Below are 26,092 nucleotides of genomic sequence, written 5' to 3'. Positions count from 1 at the left end.
ATCACGTACTGCCGAGTCTACACCTAAATTCTCAAAATCTATTGTTTCTGGGACTGGTTTCATGTCACTCGCGACGAATAAACCCAATTATGTATATTGGGACGATCCAAATGAGTTAGTTGAACGATTACAACTCTTAATTGCCTCTCAAACAGCTGGAAATACGAATCATACTAATGAAATTACATCAATAATTGAAGAATTGAGAGAGGCTCAAATTATACACTAAATTCATATATAATTGATTGATAACATTGAAATGAACTTATAATCATCATGTCTGTTGACAAGTTTGGACGTTATGTAAACGATAAGCAGATCTCTATTCATTTAAAACGACGTGAGAAAATACCAGGACTCTACATTGATAATGATGGAAGTTACAATATACAAGGAAGACGTTTAAAAAATGGTCGCTTACCAATTGAGAATGCCGACTTGGCGATAAAAGAATATGTGGACCAAGTTGTAGACGATCTGAGAAATTTTGTAACATCAATGATTTCAAGTCATCAAGAAAGGAATGAGAGATTATTATCCGATAAATTGTCTACAGTTGAACAGCGAATAATCAAGACTGAGAAAACTACATCAGATATTCTTGATAAAATTGTACGCTCTCATATTCGAAAGTAATAAATATGTCTAGACGGGGAATAATTAATGAAATACATGCTTCTTCACGTAAGCATTTTCTTAGACGTAGAGTCATAACAAAAGGGATAAACGAATTATGGCAAGCTGACTTGGTTGAAATGGGGAAGTATGCACACTCAAACAATGGGTATCGCTACATGCTAACAGTGATAGACACATTCTCAAAATTTGGATGGGGAAGCAATAAAATCTAAAATGCAAAAGACGTTGCTGAGGCCATGGAGAAAATATTTCAATCAGGGAGAGGATTCCCCAAAAATCTTCAAACAGACGATGGAAAAGAGTTCTTTAACACCCAATTTAAGATATTAATGAAACGATATGGAATCAACCACTATTCAACATTTAGTAGTCTAAAGGCCTCAATTGTTGAACGATTTAATAGATCATTAAAATACCTAATGTGGCGTGAATTTAGTTTCAATGGGACATACAAGTGGGTTGATATATTCAAATCACTAATTTCCGTTTACAACAATAGACATCATAGAACTATACGAATGCCACCCGTTAATGTAAACACTAAAAATGAGAAACATATTTTGAAAACTGTCTACAACAACATTAAAATGTTTGCGGGAAGCAAATTGAAAATGGGTGATTATGTACGCATCAGCAAGTACAAACACGTATTTGAAAAAGGCTATACTCTAATTGGACAACTGAAATTTTTAAAATAAACAAAGTACAGAATACTTACCCAACAACATACTTACTACAAGACTTCAATGGGAATCCAATTCAAGGTGGTTTCTACAAAGAGGAACTGAAAAAAACAAGTTTTCCTAACACTTATCTGGTTGAAAAAGTGTTAAAAAAGAAAGGCAATAGAGCTCTAGTGCGCTGGTTGGGTTTCCCAAAACCGAAGACAGCTGGATTCATAAGAATGAAATTTTGTAATATTATAAGATTGAAAACAATTTTGTGTTTTGTATTTTTTCTTTTTATTTTATCTTCAAGTTATTTATAATTTTTTATTTTTCTTAATTTACTAATATGTACACTTAATTTTAAACATTTTTTATTTTTTAATTTATACATTTCAATTTTCAATAAAGTATTGTTTACTAATCTAATCATCTAGTTTTCTTTTTTTCATTCTATCCATTAACATGAAATGAAATATTAATTGTCCTTCGTAAATGTTGATCGCACTTTCATTATTATCCAACTTTCTTTTAAGATTATTTATTTATTATATTATAAATTATTATTATAAATTTTCATAAGTGTACGCATACATTTTTGAGCGTAAACCAACAAACTCAGCCATTGGTTGACCATGCAACTCATCCTTAAAGAAACCTAATCGTTTCTTATTACATTTCTTAAACTTATACAACTCGGCCAATTCATCTGGATATTCGGACGTGTCAAACTTTAACTCCACATCATCCCGAATATCTGCATAAAAATCATTCGTTTTTATGCTGTAAATAAATGAATCCGTATCCATATAATTTAATTTGAGTGCTTTCCCAAACTTAGGTTTCATATAGTCATAATGGAAGTCATACATCTTGTATTTTGACATCTCCAACACTACAAATCCTAAATAAATTGGTTTATCACAAATGTTGTGTAACCTCTTCATTTGAATAGCATACATACTTTCACTGAACCTTGATGCACTATGAAAATTCGATTTTGATATTAAATCTCTGGCACATAATTTGGGTCGTCCTAACTTCCTATTTTCAACTGGATAGTCCCACTCCGTTATTATCCGTACATCCACCCTTTTTCACTGTTTTCCATGGTTTTCCATAAACAGCATTGTTCAATAATTTAAAAAATCTTTTTCAAAATTATTTTTGGCTCTGGTCCTATGCTCAGTGTTTATATCAATATATTTCTTGAGCCAGGCTTTCTGCCTAAATTGATAGATGGAGTGAATTTTTTTTAATTCCAAGCCATGTCTCATACACTGTTTTAAAGTCTTATAGTATATGATATAATTCTTCTTTTCAGCGAGATCGGCTATTAACTTGGGAGTTTTACAACTGCTTGATGGTAGCTTGTTATCGGGACAGAATGGTAGATCATTATGTTCATCATGAACTGAGTAAGGGTAATCTAGATCAACCTCTAGAATATATCCATACTCACTATTTTCATGAATATTTTCTAGATTAAAACTCTTAATCTGATTCGTGTCTAACCATTTGAACTCACCGTAAGGTAGTGGTTCAGACATAGCCCATCCATACAAATTGTTTGCATCCACATACATTAAAAATTCCGATTCTTTAGTAGGATCGAAATTTTTAAGTATTTGTGGTTTGCTTTTGTATGTCTATGACTACATTGCACCAACCCACCCCGAATTCCACTCTTAAAATATGTAATCATATCAATATCAGTGAGTAACTCGAGTTCAATCTCTGTGGTTTTTAACATAGCATCCCACGACAATCCTGGTGTAGTGTAATAATGGGCGGGGTCAAGATTGTAAATTGAAGAACAAATTGCCCTAAAATTTTGGAAAACGTCTGTTAACAATAAAACATCAGTTTTCAAATACAATTCTAAGTATTCCTTCAATGAACGACAATTAAAATGATACCATACTTGGATGGCATGAGCGTAATCCTCTTCTGAACATTCTGACTCTGTTAAATTACTATAGAACTTGGATCTTGGTGGGAGAGAAGTTTCATATAGTTTTTCAATAGAATCCAAATATTCGTATGGGAAAACTCCTTTCCTGCGAAGTAGTTCAAAATCTGACTTGTTTTTGTACTGTGATTTCAGCACATTGAAATTCTCCTCACTCAAATTCCCCGCGAGTGTGTCTAGACTAGAGGGCATGAATCTGATAGTATCCAAAACCTGATTTCTAGCGTATTTTTCCTTAGAGGGAGATATTTAGAAATTGAAATAAACAATTCCTTATTCAAAGGAATAACTTTAATTTCCCCCTCAATTTCTCCAAGTTCTTTAACAAACAAATGAGAATCGTATTTGGAGAAATTGTGAAAGAATACGGGGATAAAATCACCCGCCTTGTAATTAAGATTACAGGAATTATGGGCTGCACCTCTATATCTACCTGTAAAATGACAATGATCTTTCACTCTATCATTATTTAAAATACCCTTACATATGTGGCAAATGGTTGCTTTCCTAAAATTATCTAACTCATTATGAGTCATGTGCATTGGAACCACTATTTTCATGTGGTTCTCATACAAATCGGACAAATCTGACGTTAAATTTTTAATGAAAGTGCGAGCGACATCACCTCCTGTCTTCGAAACAAACTTATCTAAGCCAGAGTCAAATGCACACTTTATGTAGTATGCAAATGCTACTGGCACATGCTTATTAATAATTTTCGTGTTTACACTTACATCCAATGATACTGGTTCCAATATACATTCAAAGTCTGCATACACGACGAACGGAACCTCCAACTGACGGTGATGGTTTTTAAAGGTAATCTTCTGATCCTTCCTTGGTCCCTCGGTAACCACCCGACTACATCTCAATGTATGTTGAGCCGCCCTCTCCTCACTCGTTTTACTCGTGATTACAGAACCAACGCTTAACTCGATGTTTACCCAGTTGTTTGGCAAGTAGACTGTGTATGAAAATTGAAATTGTAAGGTGATTGTGATATTTTCAAATTTAATGAATGTACTTACGATGAAATATTTTTAATCCACACATAGTGTCCATGAATACCCGCCGTTGGTCCGTCGACGAATAATAAATTAATGTGGATTCTCATTTCTACTCCATCGCAGTAAAGTGGTCCAATTATTTTGTCAGATTCCTCATCATACCCGAAAACATTTAAACTTATGTGAGGGTTTCGTTGAGTGAACTCTTTTATTTTTCAATTTCCATCGGGAATGCTAATCCATTGAAGTCAATCTTTATGTTATTCACCTCAATTATTGGGGACGTAATCTCAACACCATAACTATTACAATGGTATGATCTACTTATTGGTTTGAGGGCCGATATAATTGCCCACTTAAAACAGAAGACATCTTTGTTATGTACATTAACAACTGCCTTTCTATTTTTTAATTTAAGCGGAAGCTCAAAATGGTTAGATCCTTTTGTCGGATCACATTTGTAAACATTAAGCTCCAGCCTAATAATTCGTGTCAAGGTCCATCCACTATCCTTTTCCTGAAACTCACTCATTTTTGCGTCTATCACATTTTTATGCGATTCAAAGAAGCGGGTGAAGTCGGATCCAGTCGTAACCTGAGACATTGTGCTCTGGAACGATTTTATTTCTTGTTGAATATCATACTCTTTTATTAGCATGTACTCAGCAAACAACTCAAAATTGCATTTGGATGATAGGTGGGTAGTCATCACGCATTCCAAGTGTGGGATCAGTGCTAATCCAGCCTCATTTAGGAATTCAATATGTTAGGCATCCTTACATCCCATTCACAATCTGCTTGATTCTTCCCTCCACCGGACGGATAGAGTTGTATTTATGTATATCGGTGCGAGCGTGGAAATGCCATTGCATACCTGCAGGTAGGTAATGTTGGCAGGAATAGCAATACTCCCCATTGATGGTGTTGGTGGTGTAGTTGAAGTTGTTGATATTCTCGGGATTCATGTTGATGTTTTTTGTTTGTTTCTTTTTTATTTGATGGTTGAATGAAATAAAGTTTATTTTATTTGAAGTATTGTTTTTAAAGTATTTGTTTGTGTATTGTAAAATTGATTTTTACAATGTTGTTTAATAATAATTTTCGAATTTTACAATTTGTTTAAACAAACTTGATTTTGAAAGTTATTAACAATTTTCACTGCACAATTATAATTTGTTTTCGACGAGGGTTTTATTGTTAATACTGAATGTTTAAACAATTTTTCACTACACAATTATTCACTTAACAATTTTTAAATATTATTAACTTTGGAGAATCGCGGAGCCGATGTGTATCTTCGAGTCACAAACTAGAAGTGATTTTAAGGATTTTAGGTTTTTGGATGAAAACCGAGGAAAATTGAATAGTGGACGAATATCTATGGGTATTCATGGTGTGCTACCCTCTTTTAGATTTTCTATTTTATCTTCAAGTGTCTTGGAAATGGTGTTGTACTCTCGTCTGAATTACATCACGTTCCCATCCTTTTTAACGTTCATCACATCGTCCTTCCTCCGCTCCGATTTCGAATACATTCGAAATGACGAGACAAGTGGGCGCCACACCTTCGTTCGTTTTATAGATAGCGTGGCGCCTACGATCGTTTTACAGCTAGCGATGCTAGCTAGCGTGCAAGGCGCCTTCGATCTACAAATCGTTTTCGACTGCGACCCCGACCCCCTCACCGTCTCGTCTCGGGACACACGATCTCGAGAGCGTATCGTAGCACGTGTTCGTTGCACGTTTTCGCCCTCGATCTACGAATCGTTTTCGATTGCGACCCCGACCGCGATCCCTCACCGTCTCGTCTCGATCTCGAGAGCGTATCGTAGCACGTGTTCGTCATACGTTTTCGCCCTCGATCTACGAATCGTTTTCGATTGCGACACCGACCCCGATCCCTCACCGTCTCGTCTCGACCTCGAGAGCGTATCGTAGCACATGTTCGTTGCACGTTTTCGTCCTCGATCTACGAATCGTTTTCGTTTGCGACCCCGAGTGCGAGACCGATTGCGACCCCGACCCCGAGGGCGTCTCGGGACAAGCGATCTCGACCCCGACCCCGACTCCGAAGGATTTGTCTGACGAAACGCCCCCGATCCCGATCCTTTCATCGCCCCGTCTCGGGTCGCGTACGATTCGTCACACAAATCCCACACTTGTCATTTCCACAGCTAACCCTAATTAAATTGCATCTTTATTACCCCACACTTGTCATTTCCACAGCTAACTCTAATTAAATTGCATCTTTATTAGCTCACACTTGACATTTCAATAGGTTACCCTAATTAAATTGCATCTTTATTACCCCTAAATTGACATTAATGACATGTGACCCTAATTAGTACTTCCTTGTATAGAAATGTGCTTTGTATAGAAACGTGTTATTTGAACTACTCTGTGAGATACCCGCTATCCATTTTTAATAAAGGCAAAATATTGTGGTATCATTTTCAAAATATACCGAAAATACTAAAAATACTAAAAATATACTAAATGGTATGTTTGGTATATCGACATAGTACATCATTCAAAATATGCCATAAACGGCTCAATATACCAGATTGTCAGCCAAAGCAACCCAGACCCCTAGTAAGTAGGCGTTTTTGCCCATACAAAATTATTTTTTTAATAACTTCCACAATTTTTATCTGATCGCAACCATTTTCAGGAATCATAACGACTACAGTAATTATTGTATATACCAAAATTCGTAGCTCTAGATTTAAAATTACACTTGTTATTCGATTTTTTTGATTTGCGGAGGCGGAAGTGGGCGTGGAAAAAATTTGAAACAAACTTGATCTGCGTGCAAACATAACAAATGCTGTCGAAAAAAAATTATTGCTCTATCTCTTATTGTCTCTGAGATCTAGGTGTTCATACGGACAGACGGACAGACGGACGGACGGACAGACGGACAGACGGACAGACGGACATGGCTATATCGTCTCGGCTGTTGACGCTGATCAAGAATATATATACTTTATAGGGTCGGAGATGCCTCCTTCTACCTGTTACATACATTTCCTGCCGGAACAAAGTTATAATACCCTTCTACCCTATGGGTAGCGGGTATAAAAATCGTTGGGGTTACTCAAACCAATCTTTTTTTATTGATTGTCAAAGTAGCGTACGTTCGCGACCTTACCTATAAGCATATGTCGATTTTTACTAGCGTCGCATGGATTTAAAAAAAATTTTTTTTTTTTTTTTTGAAAACTATATCGTTTGCAGTTACTTATTACTTGTTAGTTATGACTTATTATTTATTACATATTTTTCTTGCTATTAATAAATTTCAGTACATTTTTCATATTTAATAAAAATTTATTTTTTTTTGCTTTTAAATGTTATTAGACACATTAAATTGAGTTAAATCCGTTTGTTTTTATGAAATATGAAGTTATTAATAAAAAAAAGTTGTAGTAAAAATACAAATTTAATAAATAAAACAACATGGAAAAATCGTACGTTCGCGACCATACGTTCGCGACCGGAACTTAATTAAATTAAAAATAAATAAATGGAGATATTTTCTTGGGAGTAGACTTAATAGAAAGCTACAAGATTCTATTTTTTAATTTTTTACTGTATTAAGCCAAAGTCGACTTCCATTTTGCGTACGTTTGCGACCGCATGTTTTTTGACAATATTATGAAAATTAAAAATCGATAAGCCCCATAATTTACACTAACCAAAGAGCTAAACAAATGCTATTGAAGAGTAAAAAAAGTTTCAGGAAACGTTTGTTTTCGATTTTATTTTTTTAATTTATCTCGTACGAACGTACGAGACTTTGAGAAATGCCCATATACAAATTCTTTAAAACTTAATTTTTATTAATTATATAAGTCATCAAATAAATACACTACACAAAGCCAAAAAAATAGTTTTCGAAATTAAATTTTCGAGAAATAAAATGAGTGCAAGAAGAGCGCATCAGCAATAACAAGAACAATACAAAAAGCTGACGGCAGTTCTTGCATCTCAACAAACATACATACAAACATACAAATGTATGTAGTACATACTATGTACATACATACAATCGTGCCGGTCCACTCATAATTTTTTACCAAGTGTATCGGGTACACTTACCCATAACCACCGGCACCGGCTTTACCCGAGTGCATAGAATCACCGATCGCAAATTGACGAATATGCCTCGGCACTTGCACAATAAGTGTCGGGCCTTTCTTGATACTCATACTCATGAGTATAAGCCTTTCGATACACTTATGCTCATGAGTATAAGCCTCATGAGTATGTGTATTTTTGGCTACTCACACTTATGAGTGCAAGTATATCGAAAAGGCACATGAGTAACCGGTGCACCGGTTGAGTGTGTGTACCCGTGCCGTTCTCTGATATGCACACTATCGTTATAATATTGATTAAATATTACAATTCTAATGATGAATTTTCCATAACGGATATTCAGGCTCATCGGGCTTAACCTCTAAGCAGTTTCACGTACTATTTAGCTCTCTATTCAGAGTTCTTTTCAACTTTCCCTCACGGTACTTGTTTACTATCGGTCTCATGGTTATATTTAGTTTTAGATGGAGTTTACCACCCACTTAGTGCTGTACTATCAAGCAACACGACTCTTTGGAAACATCATCTAATAATCATTAACGTTATACGGGCCTGGCACCCTCTATGGGTAAATATCCTCATTTAAGAAGGACTTAAATCGTTAATTTCTCATACTAGAATATTGTCGTTCCATACACTGCATCTCACATTTGCCATATAGAAAAAGTGACTTAGTGCTGAACTGATTTCTTTTCGCTCGCCGCTACTAAGAAAATGCTTGTTTGTTTCTTTTCCTCCCCTAATTAATATGCTTAAATTCAGGGGGTAGTCCCATATGAGTTGAGGTTGTTTAATTACACTTATAGACAATTATCTGCCTATTTTGAAATATACTATCTTTTTTTTTGAAGGTCCATAATATTCACAAAATTATTCTCTATACCATATTCGTTAATAAGAGGCAATTCTAGTTTATAAAATAATATATTTTATGCTAGACATTCCTCAGTATTATTTGAAATGAATAAAGAACATATAATTCTTCAAATTTCTCATGCAACAGAGTTTTAGTATATTCATTTATTAATTCATATGAATATCTTAACCGACAACTTTTTAGATTCACACTTATATTATCCAACAATATACAATGTGCTTAAAATTCCGAAAAATTTTAAACAACTTATTTAGCATAGTCTTACAACCCTCAACCATATGTAGTCCAAGCAGCACTAAAAAATTAATTAAAGTACATAACAGCATGGACTGCGATATGCGTTCAAAATGTCGATGTTCATGTGTCCTGCAGTTCACACGATGACGCACAGTTTGCTGCGTTCTTCATCGACCCATGAGCCGAGTGATCCACCGCTTAGAGTGATACAATTTTTTATTTCATTACGTCAATAATATTTTTATTGAAAGAAATTAAAAATACACCATTTTACTGGCATATATCAATTCCTTCAATAAAATTTATTTTATACCTAAATAAATGTTGCGAAATGTCTTAGTTTTACATAATCGATAATAATAAGATATATGACAAGTATATTTTAGCTAAATTTATTTATTATGATCAACATATGTAAAGCGTTAACCTGCAAACAGGTACAACATTGTTTTTCTTTAGGTGTTGCGAACCAATGTATGCGCACAATACATTTTGCAACGCATGTATATTATGGTACATATACACGCAGTTTTTTATTTTATCCAAAACACATAAAACACTCTTAATACAGTATATAATAATAATAATACATAACAAACGGTTTTTAGCTAATTTAAATTATTATATGTTGCATAATTGTATCTCATATGATTGAATAAAATATTTATATTTATTAGTTACTTAATTTATTAAATATTGCAATTCCCTAAAAGAGAAAAACAAATTTAATTTATTAACGGTTAGATGCATTAAAATAATAATGATCCTTCCGCAGCTTCACCTACGGAAACCTTGTTACGACTCTTACTTCTTCTAAATAATCAAGTTCGGTCAACTTTTGCGAAACAACCGCAACACACAAGGCGTCACAGTGATCACGTCTGGAGACCTCACTAAATAATTCAATCGGTAGTAGCGACGGGCGGTGTGCACAAAGGGCAGGGACGTAATCAATGCGAGTTAATGACTCCCACTTACTGGGAATTCCAAGTTCATGTCAACAGTTTCAGTTCACAATCCCAAGCATGAAAGTGGTTCAGCGGTTTACCCGGACCTCTCGGTGTACGAAATACACGTTGATATTTTCATTGTAGCGCGCGTGCAGCCCAGGACATCTAAGGGCATCACAGACCTGCTATTGCTCAATCTCATTATTGCTAGACGCAATTTGTCCATTTAAGAAGCTAGTGTCTTTATAATGGGATAAACCAACAGGTACGGCTCTACTTATATAAACACATTCAAACACAATAAACATTGTACTGCCACCAGGAATGAAGGCTATATAAGCTTCAACACCATAATCCCGAAGATATCTATTTAATATATTTGAGTCTCGTTCGTTATCGGAATTAACCAGACAAATCACTCCACGAACTAAGAACGGCCATGCACCACCACCCATAGATTCGCGAAAGAGCTATCAATCTGTCTTACACACTTATGTTCGGACCTGGTAAGTTTTCCCGTGTTGAGTCAAATTAAGCCGCAGGCTCCACTCCTGGTGGTGCCCTTCCGTCAATTCCTTTAAGTTTCAGCTTTGCAACCATACTTCCCCCGGAGCCCAAAAGCTTTGGTTTCCCGGGAAGCGACTGAGAGAGCCATAAAAGTAGCTACACCCAATTGCTAGCTGGCATCGTTTATGGTTAGAACTAGGGCGGTATCTGATCGCCTTCGAACCTCTAACTTTCGTTCTTGAGTAATGAAAACATCTTTGGCAAATGCTTTCGCTTAAGTTAGTCTTACGACGGTCCAAGAATTTCACCTCTCGCGTCGTAATACTAATGCCCCCAAACTGCTTCTATTAATCATTAATTCTTGATCTGAAAACCAATGAAAGCAGAACAGAGGTCTTATTTCATTATCCCATGCACAGAATATTCAGGCATTTAAAGCCTGCTTTAAGCACTCTAATTTGTTCAAAGTAATTGTACCGGCCCACAATAACACTCGATGAAGAGCACTAATGCAGGTTTTTTATATAGGAGGAACATATAAAAAAAGTACAAGTACCTAAATATATATAAGAACTCCACCGATAATACGCTTACATACAACAATACAATTGTAAGTTGCACTACCCGTATGAAGCACAAGTTCAACTACAAACGTTTTAACCGCAACAACTTTAATATACGCTATTGGAGCTGGAATTACCGCGGCTGCTGGCACCAGACTTGCCCTCCAATAGGTCCTTGTTAAAGGATTTAAAGTGTACTCATTCCAATTACAGGGCCTCGGATATGAGTCCTGTATTGTTATTTTTCGTCACTACCTCCCCGAGCTGGGAGTGGGTAATTTACGTGCCTGCTGCCTTCCTTAGATGTAGTAGCCGTTTCTCAGGCTCCCTCTCCGGAATCAAACCCTGATTCCCCGTTACCCGTTGCAACCATGGTAGTCCTAGATACTACCATCAAAAGTTGATAGGGCAGACATTTGAAAGATCTGTCGTCGGTAAGAGACCATACGATCTGCATGTTATCTAGAGTTCAACCAGTGTAACGATCTTGCGATCGCTTGGTTTTAGCCTAATAAAAGCACACGTTCCAGAAGGTCCGTGTTTCAATTGCATGTATGAGCTCTAGAATTACCACAGTTATCCAAGTAACTGTTAACGATCTAGGGAACCATAACTGATATAATGAGCCTTTTGCGGTTTCACTATTCATTCGTGTGTACTTAGACATGCATGGCTTAATCTTTGAGACAAGCATATAACTACTGGCAGGATTAACCAGAATTATGTTCATTTCTTTATGTAAATATATTTAAAATATAATTACATAAATCTTCAAATATGTAAAATACATGACAACTCACAAATATTTTTGAATAACAAATATTCATTAATTGTATATATATATAGTAATATATCCACCACCAGAATAATTTCTCGTACATGACAAACACTCATTATTATTCCCCTATCTTCCAAATTCTTTCCCACAAATCATATCATAAACATAAACATTTGTCGCGAGGGCACCAACTGTCACAAACAAAAAGATCCTATTACATTGGCAATCGTGCCACTTCCAAAAAATCCAAAGTCCATTAAAATTTTCCATTTGCAACTTGAGGACTCAGCATTACTACACTAACACAAACACAAAATATCACACGTATGTTAGCCCTAAGTCGTAATAAGAACTTTCATGTTAGAGCTCAGCATATTGTGAGTTTAGTTTTTAAAGACACTTTCCTCACTTAAGACGCGTAGCCCGCGAGCTTATAAATAAAAATAAAGTAGTCTATTAAGTAAACAAAAATAAATCCTTGTGTTTTATTTTTTTTACTGTTCGTGCACTGCGAACATCTAATTGGCGCAGCCGGTAGGATACGTCGTACTAGTTACTGAATCAAAAAAGCAGTCGTGAACCGCTAGAAGGACTTTAACATTGTCCTGGGTGAACGCGTCCTAGTTGGGAACTATACAAAACGTATCCGCGAAAAACATCTACGTGCGTGAGTGCGTTATTAAAACGGCAATACAAAAAACCTTGTAAAAAATCCGTCATAATAAAAAACTCAAAAAAACCCGAACCACGTGTGCAAATTAATAACAAATCAAAAATGGCAACCGAACTAACAGAAGCACACTTAAACCAGTGTATAAATCAAATCAAACACGTGCCAGCGTTTGATAACGGAGAAGAAAATTTGTCGGCATTTATAAACAGAATAGATTTTATTCTGTCTCTATACCCAACAACTGATGTACGCCAAAGCAGCGTAATCTTCGGTGCTATTGAACGACAACTGGATGGAGAAGCCTTGCGTACATCCCAGATTACGCAATCCAACAATTGGATGTCGCTGCGATCGTCCCTAATCGAGGAATTCAGGACACAGACACCTTATGAAGAGTTACTAAGAAGACTATACAACTCCAACTGGAATGGAAGTCTACGTAAGTTCGTCGAAGAGCTCGAGAGAAAATCCTATATTGTTAGCAATAAGTTAGCACTAGACACTGGCGGTAGCACAGCAATAATATACAGAAATGCACTAAAAATTACTACAAAAAATGTAATAACCAGAAAATTACCAGACAGGATATACATGACCTTAGCAAGGCATGATATAACTTCAATAAGCAAGCTAAAAGCTGTTGCTCAAACAGAAGGCATTTATGAGTCTTATGAGACTCAGAATAACCATAAAAGTGAAAACAATAGTCGTAGGAATCAAAATAAATCTTACGCAAACTATTCGAACAATTCTCATTCAGATGATTCGTCCAATTCAAAACCACAAATTTATTACTCACATTCAAATCAGAATAATCAAAATCTTCACCAAGAATTCAATAAAAAACTAAAGGAAGCTCAAACCCAAAACCCTTATAAATATTCGAGGGACACCTCAACAAGCCGTGGGCCTAACCCACCGGTAAAAAGACAAAGGGAAAGCCTAAGTGGCCAGTTCAAAATGGAGCAAGGTGAAAATTTTCATCAAAGTGCCTCGGAACTAAATGCAGAGCAAACACACCATACATAAGAATCAAAATGAATGAAGTAAACCTAAAATGTATCATTGATACAGGTTCTTCAATAAACCTTTTAAAACAAAATATTTTCAGTTTTCCAATTCATAAAAATCCAATCAATGTTCAAACAATTAATGGCACTACCGAATTATCAGAAAGTATACTTTTTGGTCCCAGCAGACTTTGCCCTACAAAACAAAATTTTACATTCATAATTTCTTTGAAAATTATGATATGCTATTAGGAAGAGAATACTTAAAAGCCAGTAAATCCCAAATTGATTACGAAAATGGCACAGTTACATTAGGAGAATATACATTTACATTTCAAAACGAAGAAGAAAATTCTGAAGAAACTTACACAGAAGATTGTGCAAATCCACCCTTGACCGAAGATAGGCCATTCAACTTCGCAATCGAAGATGAATTAAAAGAGTGTAATGAGTTCAGACTTGAACAGAAGAGGTAGAAAAACTAAAAAAGGTTTTACATGAATTTCGCGATATTCAGTACCGGGAGGTGAAAATTTGACTTTCACTAGTACGATTAAGCATTCAATTCAAATGAAACACGAAGACCCATTATATAAAAGACCCTATAAATACCCACAGGCTTACGATCAAGAAGTCAATAAACAAATCAACGAAATGATAGAGCAGGGCATAATTAAAAAATCAAAATCCCCTTATTGTTCACCCATCTGGATTGTTCCAAAAAAAATGGACGCTTCAGGAAAACAAAAATTCCGGTTAGTCATTGACTACCGAAACCGCAATGAAATAACCATTGATGACAAATTCCCCATACCAAATATGGATGAGATCCTAGACAAGTTAGGCAAATGCCAATACTTCACTACGATCGATCTTGCAAAGGGTTTCCATCAAATCCAAAAGGATCCCGATTCAATTGCAAAAACTGCCTTTTCAACCAAGCATGGTCACTACGAATTTACTCATATGCCCTTTGGGCTTAAAAATGCTCCAGCGACTTTCCAGCGCTGTATGAATAACCTTCTTGAAGATCTGATCTTCAAGGATTGTCTAGTTTACTTAGATGATATTATTATCTACTCCACTTCATTGGAAGAGCACATATCATCCATTTCGAAAGTCTTCTCAAAACTTCGGGAAGCAAATTTGAATTTACAATTAGACAAATGCGAATTCATGAAGAAGGAAACTGATTTCCTCGGGCATGTAATCACCACGCAAGGTATAAAACCAAATCCAAACAAAATTAAGGCAATTGTTGAATTCCCAATACCAAAGACACCAAAAGAAATCAAATCATTCCTAGGTTTATGCGGATTTTATCGCAAATTTATACCCAATTTCGCAAATATTGCAAAACCCATGACAACAAAGTTGAAGAAAAACGCCACCATAAACATAAAAGATCCCACTTATGTGTCAGCATTTGAAAAATTCAAAGTTTTAATAACGTCCGATCCGATACTAGTTTATCCAAATTTCGAGAAACCATTCTCATTGACTACAGATGCTAGCAACTTCGCTATAGGCGCCGTTCTATCACAGGAACACAAACCCATTTGCTATGCAAGTCGAACTTTAAACGAACACGAATCAAACTATTCAGCTATAGAGAAAGAACTATTAGCTATCGTGTGGGCAACCAAATATTTCCGTTCTTACCTATTCGGTAGAAAATTCCAGATCCTAAGCGATCACAAACCACTAGTTTAGCTCAGTAACATTAAAGAACCAAACATGAAATTACAAAGATGGAAAATCCGATTACACGAATACGATTATCAAATCAAGTATTTACCAGGAAAAGAAAATAACGTAGCAGATGCACTTTCACGTATAAAAATAGAAGAGAATTTCTTAGGAGAAGATGCAATTAGCACAGGAGCAACAATACATAGTGCTCAAGAGGACAGTCAATATCACATACCAATAACCGAAAGACCTTTAAACTACTTTAACAGACAAATAGAATTCATAAAAGGTGACGATAATAAAGTTGAAACAAACCACTATTTTCATAAACTTAACATAAAAATTTCTTATAAGGAAATGAATAATCAATATGCTAAAGATATGATAAAGGAATATCTTTGCTCGAAAAAGAGTATTGTCTATTTTCACAATGAAATAGATTTTCCAATTTTCCAAAGAGCTTATTTAGAAATAACAAATCCAAGTAATATAACTAAAATAATGAAAACAAGCTTAAAATTAATTGACTTACAAACTTTAGCAGAGTTTAAAGAATTAATTTTAAAACACATACAAAATTGTTACATCCAGGTATAGAAAAAACAATAAATTGGTTTAAGGAAAAATATTATTACCCTGATTACCAAAAACTAATACAAAATCTAATTAATGAATGTGAAATTTGCAACATAGCTAAAACCGAACATAGAGATACAAAACTCACGTTCGAGATAACACCCGAAGTACTTAATGTTAGGGATAAATATGTTATAGATTTTATATGATAGATAAGAAACAATTTCTTTCTTGTATAGATGTTTATTCTAAATTCACAACATTAGTTGAAGTTCAAAGTAGAGATTGGTTAGAAGCTAAAAGAGCTTTACTAAAAGTTTTCAATGAAATGGGAAAACCCATAGAGATAAAAGCAGACAAAGATTCAGCATTCATCAGTGCGGCTTTGCAAATTTGATTACAAGAAGAAGGCATAAAAATTAACATAACAACAAGTAAAACAGGAATATCAGATATAGAAAGGTTTCATAAAACTATAAATGAAAAGTTAAGAATAATAGGAAGCGACGATAATATAGAGAATAAAATAACAAAGTTTGAAAGAATATTATATACTTATAATTATAAAACAAAACATAAGGCAACTAATAGAACTCCAGCAGATATTTTTATTTGTGCAGGAACCCCTGAATATAACTCGCAAGAGAATAAAGTAAATCAAATAAATAACCTCAATAAAAACAGAAGTGATTTTGAAGTAGATACACGATTTAGACAAGCTCCATTGGTTAAATAAAAAACAACAAATCCTTTCAAAAAGACAGGTAATATTAAAAAGCTCGATGAAAAACATTACGAAGAAACTAATAGAGGTAGAAAAGTTACACACTATAGATCGAAGTATAAAAAGAAGAAAATAATTAACAAAAGTAAATATGTTAATTCCAGCCCGAATGATGAAACATCCTAAATTGCTGATGTTACTCATATTGTCAACTATTTGTACAACTGTAAACACTCAACAAGTCGAAGTAAATCCCATTCAAAATGATCAAGGATTCATCCTATTTGAGTCAGGAACAATTAATTTACCAATATCCTTCGAACATCATTGCTTAACTATAAACGTAACACAAATAGAGAACTCTTTTGATTTATTATTAACTCAAAGCCATATCTTTAACAAGTACCCCCAAATAAAATATTAAATGAATAAATTAGAAAAGCAAATGGCAGGTATCAGAATAACAAGTCGTACTAAACGAGGTTTATTCGATTTCATAGGATCATCAATTAAATTCCTTTTGGCACGTTAGATGAAGAAGATAAGAAACAATTTGAAAACCAAATTAACATTATTGCCCATAATTCAATTCAGGCAAATAATCTTAATGATTTTATAAATACATTTAATCAAGGTATTAATATTATAAATAATCAAAGCAAAATTTTGGAAGAAGAAAACAATTAAATTCATTAATTTTAACATTGAACATTTTACCGAATATATAGAAGACATCGAACTAAGCCTACAATGAACTCGCTTAGGAATATTTAATCCAAAATTACTTAAACACGATCAAATAGATCACATTAATCACGAAAAGTTGATGAATATTAAAACTTCTGCTTGGTTCAGTACACTTACAAATGAAATTTTTATCATGTCCCATACTCCATTGAGTAATCTTGAAACCAAAACTTTCCAAGTAATCCCTTACCCAGATAAGAATGGACAAATCATCAATGAAAGTGTTGAAGGAAAATTTTATTTACACAATAACTTTGCTTCGAATTCAATCTCTAAAAAGATCATAAATGACCAATGCATAACTAATATAATAAAACAAAAACTTAAAGGTGCAAACACCTTTAATAAATATCGTAAACAAGAATTTATACAAATAGTAGAACCAAACATCATAATAACCTGGAACTTAACCAGAACCAAACTAAATCAAAAATGTAATGATTTAGAAATATACATCGAAAAAGATAAAATAATAAAAATATTTAATTGAACCATTGAATTAAAAAATGTTAAAATTTCAAATAGAGCGCAACAATTTACAACTATTATGTTTACAGAATACAATGTAACTAAAATAGAACCACTATCACACATTGAAATAAAAGAAATGATTATGTATAACAATAGAGAAAACAATAATTATAAATATCCAATAATTATGATTACAACTTAGTGAATAAGAAAATTAAAACACTATTCAACATAATAACACAAGAATTTGTAAGAACACATGACACAGACATAAGTGTTAATGCTGAAACAGATAATATTGAAATTCCAGTCCCACTTATGTACCCCGAACTAAACGCTTGAGGACAAGCTAACCTCTATAGGTTAGGGGAGTAATATATCCACCACCAGAATAATTTCTCGTACATGACAAACACTCATAATTATTCCCCTATCTTCCAAATTCTTTCCTACAAATCATATCATAAACATAAACATTTGTCGCGACGGCACCAACTGTCACAAACAAAAAGATCCTATTACATTGGCGATCGTGCCACTTCCAAAAAATCCAAAGTCCATTAAAATTTTCCATTTGCAACTTGAGGACTCAGCATTACTGCACTAACACAAACACAAAACATCACACGTATGTTAGCCCTAAGTCGTAATAAGAACTTTCATGTTAGAGCTCAGCATATTGTGAGTTTAGTTTTTAAAGACACTTTCCTCACTTAAGACGCGTAGCCCGCGAGCTTATAAATAAAAATAAAGTAGTCTATTAAGTAAACAAAAATAAATCCTTGTGTTTTATTTTTTTTACTGTTCGTGCACCGCGAACATCTAATTATATATATATGTTATACTTTATTTGGACGTTGACGTACTAACGGCAGTACCATCAAGTAGCCCAGCGACGGGCTTGTTGACGCGCGGACAAAACAAAATAAATTTGTGAACAGCATGCATTAAACGAAAACCGCGAATAAATATTAAAAGACGCTGGACAGCTAATTAAATTAAATTAAAAATATGTTATAATATATGTATAATAAGATAAATAACAATTAAATACTCGATAAATAAGCTAATATTGTAATAAGGTTTTAAGCATAGGAATAGATTTACTAGAGCAAACTACGTTATTGAGATTATTATAGTTCACACACAGAATACGGAAGGGATTATGGCAAGCAAAGTTAGTAGATCTACGTGAAATGAGAAGAGGAAGAAAATTCCTAGTGATCCTGACAGGAACTGCAAAACTATATTGGCTTAACAGCTCCAAAGAGTCTATTTCACCATTAATTAGTCTCTGTATAAAATCAACACCTTGCATAGTTCTGCGGTCAGAAAGAGAAGGAAGGTTTAATAATAAAAGTCTACTGCGATACGGTGGTAATCTAATATTAGGATTCCAATTTAAACTACGAAGAGCAAAAAATAAGAATTGTTTCTGCACCGATTCAATCCTATCTTGATAAACCCTATACTGGGGATTCCAGACAAGAGATCCGTACTCAAGGATAGGACGAACCAGTGAGACGTATAAAGTCTTAGTGATGTAGGGATCATTGAACTCTTTCGACCAGCGTTTTATAAATCCCAGAACACCCATGGCCCTATTTACAGCAGATAGAATATGTTTATCGAATTTTAGTTTTGCATCAAGCAGAACCCCTAAGTCATTCACACCTTTAATTCGCTCAAGAGGAGTATCATATAACATATAGTTATTTAACTGGGAAGAACCCCTACAAAAGGTCATAAACTTACACTTATTGCAGTTGAGATGTAACATATTTACTCTGCACCAAGATTCTAGACGATTAAGGTCATATTGTAACAGTGAGCTCGCAAGACTATCATTAAATGTCAGGCAAAGCTTAACGTCATCGGCGTACATAGGTACACGGGAATGCTCAATAACAGAAGGAAGATCATTTATGAACAAAGTTAACAATAGAGGACCCAAATGACTGCCCTGGGGCACACCAGAAGTGACTTGGACACATTTAGATTCAAAACCATTATAATAAACATTCTGAATTCTGTTGGAAAGGTATGAGGATATCCACTCAATTAGTCTATGAGGAAACCCTAAAGCATTAAGCTTACACAGTAAGAGGTGATGATTAACAGAGTCAAAAGCCTTACTAAAATCACTGTAAATGAAATTCGTTTGCATTCTTTTCTCGAATCCTTTAATTACAATAGAAGAGAACTCCAATATGTTAGTAGAAGTGGATCTAGACTTCACAAACCCATGTTGGTAAGGTGAAATTATAGATTTACACAGATGTTGCAGTTGAGAAGTTATAATTTTTTCAAATGCTTTCGGAATCGCAGACAATTTAGATATACCGCGATAATTTTGAACTTTAGATTTACTCCCTTTTTTTAGGATAGGTATAATGTATGATTTTTTCCAGATTTTAGGAAAAGAACATGAGTTAACGGATAATTCAAACAATTTAAAAAGCGGTTTACAGATACTACCAGCACAATACCTTAGCACACAACTAGGTACTCCATCCGGACCTGCCGAAAAAAACAGGTTTTATAGCCAATAGTTCTGTTAAAATAGAGCTTTCAGTAATTAAAGGACCAAAAATACAATTAGATGAATTTAACTAATAAGGATAAGAAAAGGAATTTTGAGAGCTTGGGACAGAATATGTCGTTTGGAAAAAGTCCGCAAATAAATCGGCAACATCATGACCATTAGATACCGTCATATTCTCCAAAGACATAAATGCTGGTTATGACGCGGATCTACGCTTCGAGTTAACGACTTGGAACATCCACTGAGACAGAAAGCTCGATTGGGGTAATCAACAGACGCGTATTGGCCTTTTTACGCTTCGGAGACTCGGTCAAGAGCTTCATACTCTTAAACCCAGAATCCAAGGCAGAAAAGCTATCGGAGAGGTTTTTTAAAGCCCCTAAATATATATCTTTAAACTAAATATATATCTTTAAACTGGCACCCAGCATTTCTTGTTATAACAGACTAACCTATTGCTAAAACAAAGATTATTAAACCAATTAAAAAATTTAAAAGAAGAAAAAAAATAAATCAAAATAGATAAATTAATTGCAAACTAATATGATCTGTACTTACGAAGAGCACAAGACACAGAGAGTATGCACAGGTCGAGCGAGACGCAAGATAGGAAGAACGATAGCCAACTACAACACCAAGAGAGGGAGAGTTACTATTCTAAAGAGCGTTGAGAGCACAAAGCACAAGCACTGAGAGTAAAGCGCGGGTCGAGCGAGACGCAAGATAGACGATAGCCAACAACAACACCAAGAGAGGGAGAGTTAACTATTGTAACAGCGTTGAGCGCAAAGAATAGCAAGTGAAAAAAAGAAGAGCGCGAAAGTAAACAAAAATACAAAATCAAACTGCAGCGGCAATCAAAACAGAATTGTTTTGCTAACAAATCAAAGCAATGTTTGACCACACAATTTGTTGTTATATTTTATATATAAATACAAGAAAGCACACAGCGATTTAACGATCTGTAGTTAAACACAAGTGAGAGAGTAAAATTAATGTTAAATTAATTGTAAATAAATATGAAATTCAATGAAAAATCACAAAGTTTAAGAGGGAAGAAAAAAAACACGTCCGACTGCGACTGCGAGAGCGAGCGAATTGATATCGGATGAGACTTTTTGTAATAACATAGTTATTACCTATTATGCAAACTGAAATATATGCATCCAATACATATATACGTGATGAGCACACACTGCTCACCATGTATAGGTTTTGAACTGAACAGACGTGCCTCCGTGTGTGCTCCGTGTGAGAACCATAAAAACCTGCAAAAACACTACCGACAGAGACGGAATTTAGAGTTTCCTGTGTGGGAGCATAAATGCAACAAAGTGCGAATATTTCAGTGACATTGGCACTCTTAAAATTGTGAAAAATCGAGTTTTTCCAAGTGCAAAAATAACCACGTGCGTGGAAAATTTGCAAGCTTTTGAAGCTATCGAGCTTTTAAAGCTTGAACACAGCTGTTCGAACTTTACCCAAGTCGTTTGCCGCTGCGTGAAAAAAGTTCCAAGCACTAACCATACAATACATAGATGCTTCGCCCAGTACAATTTTTTTTATTATCAAAAACACTATTATTGCAACCCCAGTCGGGCCGTGCGCTGCGATTCGAACACCGAGCCTCTTCGGCTCATTCGAAAATTCGAAGTTCTAACGCAGCACGCCATGATACAATTATACAAGGTAGTCTCGTCGTGTGCCTTTTCGTTCGGCTTCGAGCCGTTATCGCTCAGTGCGCTCGTGCTTGTTGAGGGGAAAGGTTGTATGCGGACGATCTTTTCTCTAAATATTAAACCTTGCGCAAGGCAAAAATGTCAGATTGCAATTATATTATATATATATTTGAACTTTATGATAGAATTAAAAACCTGAACAAAATAATTAGTAATCAAAAACAAAAATAACGATTACTATCAATTTCTAAACTGTAAAAAATTAAATTATAAAAACATTTCAACTCTTTTTTAATACAGTGGAACAATTAAACCATATGCGCCATTTAAGGGTTAATCACAAAGCTCTACTGTCGATTCTTTCGCACTCACTAGGCGCAGTCGTTTCACTCGCACTTATGTATGGTATAGATAACGGATAGCTTTTGCCGACGAGACTACCTTGTGTTATTGTATCATGCAGCGCGCAGCGCTGAGTTCAGTCGCAGATCAAATGCGGAGCGATGAGCACGGACGTATTTCGTTGCGCTCTGCTTTCGTTTCTATGTATGCGTGTATGTATCTACATGCTCGCCTATATTAGTATGTGTATGCATATGAAGTTTTGCAACGTGCAGTTGCCTCACTAACAAGCAGCTAGCGCAAGTTATACATTTGTCACCACTTACCACTTCCCCATCTCATTTGTCACCACTTACCACTTACCCAACACTAACACATACAAAGCATTCCATTAGATCGGGATTGCGATCGTCAATTATGTAAACATAAACATTCAAGCTTCCACTATAAACTAATAACCCAAACTGGGACTGCTAGCTTCTTTAACGTAAACATAAACAACCAAGCTTGCAATCTCTTGCAACTGAAACCAATAACGAATCTCAACCCAAGTCCCAATATAAACACTAACCACAACTCCAAAGTCAGAATATGCTAACGTAATTATAAACAACTCAGACGGTTTGGCTGCCGCCAAAATCCAAGTATAAAATAGCACTTCTTGCACAGCTTAACTTCAGTTTGTATCAATTCTCTGAATAAACCAGTTCAGCACTACAGCACTGTGTAAATTCTTATTTATTGAAAATACAACTCATGTATATATATGTCAAACATATATAACTGGCGCAGCCGGTCTGAACGGACGGATAAATTAATAACACACTAAGAAGTAACATTTGAACTAGCTGAAAAGGCATAACAAGTGTTATCGAAAGTGAAAAAGTTAAAACAAACAAGTAAGAAAGTTACAGTCGAGTGTGCTCGACTGTGAGATACCCGCTACCCAAATTTAATAAAGCCAAAATATTGCGGTATCATTTTCAAAATATACCGAAAATACTAAAAAAAATATACTAAAAATATACCAAATGATATGTTTGGTATATCGATATAGTACACCATTCAAAATATACCATAGACGGCACAATGTGCTAGATTGTCGGCCAAAGCAACGCAGACCCCTTGTAGGTAGGCGTTTTTGTCCATACAAAAGTATTTCTTTAATAACTTCCACAACTTTTATCTGATCGCAACCAAATTTTCAGGAATCATAACTACTATAGTAATTATTGTATAAACCATTCGCAACTCTAGCTTTAAAATTACGCTTGTTATTCGATTTTTTTGATTTGCGGGGGCGGAAGTGGGCGTGGCAAAAATTTGAAACAAACTTGATCTGCGTGCAAACATAACAAATGCTGTCGAAAAAAAATTATAGCTCTATCTCTTATAGTCTCTGAGATCTAGGTGTTCATACGGACGGACGGACAGACACACAGACGGACAGACGGACATGGTTATATCGTCTCGGCTGTTGACGCTGATCAAGAATATATATACTTTATTGGGTCGGAGATGCCTCCTTCTACCTGTTACATACATTTCCTGCCGGCACAAAGTTATAATACCCTTCTACCCTATGGGTAGCGGGTATAAAAACAAAACACACACTAAGAAGTGATATTTGAACTTAGCTGAAAAGGCATAACAATTATCGCCAAAAGTGAAAAAGTGTAAAACAATAGTGGCATAAAAGGGACAAAGTCATAATTGTGCAACTAAACTAACAAATCTAAAAAAAAAAAAAATATATAAACTTTAAAATGGAAAACGAAAATATAAACGAAATGCGGAATTGCATTCAGGCTCTCACTCAAATTGTTGTTCAACAAATGCAACTACCAAATGCGAACTCAAGAACAAGAGCTAGAAACCAGATTGAAAAGGAAACTCGATATCTTCCAACATTTCCTGGACAAGATGGTACTCTCCATGGATTCATTGCTTCAGTGGACCAGATTATGCAGGAATATGCAGATGATGCGGATCAGGTTTTCAGCGTTATATTCAACACGAATATTCAAGGACAGGCAAGAACAGTTCTCACCATCAACACACCGACAACGTGGGAGGAATGTAAGGAGAAATTGCGACATCATTACCGGCCAAGAATGGACCAAATGGGTTTGACTAGGAAGATCAACAATCTCAGAGTGACATCTATTAAAGATTTAGATATTAAGGTAAGGTACATAGTGGAAGAAATAACAGACTTTGCTGTATTTGAAAATAATGAAAGCTTAGTAAATATATTAAGTTCACTATTGATTCAACGAATAAAAGAATTAGCTGCAGGCTCCATGGCAGTCTCGCTAATGCCATTAACAACAGTGCAAATGGTTAGAAATGAAATTGCTAAATATATCGGTCTAAATTTTGGAAATTTAAATCAAAGATTGTTAATTTGTAAAACACCGAGAATGACTCAGATAACAATATTGATCAAAGAAATAATAATAATAATAACAATAATAATAATAATAACAACAATAATAATAATAAAAACAACAATAATAATGGCAATTTTCCAAAAAGTCAAAATACTAGGAGACAATATAACAATCAACAACAAAATAGGAATAACAATACTAATCCACAATACAATCATAACTATAACAATAATCAACAAAATCAGAATACTAACAATAATCCACATCAATATCCAAATAATAATTACAATAAAAATGAAAGTCAAAATGTTAGACAGAATCCCCCAGAGGCAATGAGTGTTGATAATATAATTGATGAGGATAATAAAAGTACAACAAGTGAAATCCCTAAAGTTTTTTTACCCAGTAGCCTCGGATGAAAGAAAAATTTTAATAGAAGGAACAATTGAAGATTGTAAATTTACTTTTTTGTTAGATACTGGATCCACAATTAGTATATTAAACACAAATAGAGTGCAGGAAAATTTGTACAAAATAATTGAAAAATATTCAAAAACAATTCATACAATTAATGCAAAGTTTGAAACTAATAATTACTTAGTTATGACAGAAGCACCAAGAGAATTTCAATATTCTCCACAAGTTCGTTCAAGATGGGTGGCTTTACCCTGGATAAATCATATGATTTTCTATTGGGTATGGACTTCATCCAAAGAAACGTTCAATTTATTGATTTCAAGAAGAAAACAATTAAACTGATAAATGATGCTGAAATTCCATTCCATTCCAAGCATCCTGAAGAGGCTTGTGTTTTGGAAGTAAGTGAAATTGAAAGCTTTAATTTAACAGATTTAAATTTAGAAGAAAAGAAATTATTACCAATCTAAACAAAAGATTTAACAAGTTATACTATAAAGAAGGCGACCAATTGACAAATACAAATA

General features: G+C 34.6%; 1 long non-coding RNA gene, 1 other non-coding gene and 1 pseudogene across 2 annotated transcripts in view; all 3 read right to left on the bottom strand.

Annotated features, from left to right (window-relative positions):
* LOC133849989 (uncharacterized) overlaps positions 1 to 26,092 on the bottom strand; it is a 74,712-nt gene that overhangs the window by 11,055 nt on the left and 37,565 nt on the right. The gene's annotated exons all lie outside the window — the stretch shown is intronic.
* Positions 9,526 to 9,704, bottom strand: LOC133849996 (5.8S ribosomal RNA). The gene has a single exon (XR_009895559.1). It is a non-coding gene; the product is annotated as a 5.8S ribosomal RNA (ribosomal RNA).
* LOC133849994 (small subunit ribosomal RNA) lies at positions 10,257 to 12,239 on the bottom strand (annotated as a pseudogene).

This window comes from Drosophila sulfurigaster, unplaced genomic scaffold (genome assembly GCF_023558435.1).
Source record: "Drosophila sulfurigaster albostrigata strain 15112-1811.04 unplaced genomic scaffold, ASM2355843v2 ctg69_pilon, whole genome shotgun sequence".
NCBI lineage: Eukaryota > Metazoa > Arthropoda > Insecta > Diptera > Drosophilidae > Drosophila > Drosophila sulfurigaster.
Note: the sequence above shows the minus strand (reverse complement) of the source record. Positions and strands in the feature narration are given on the sequence as shown.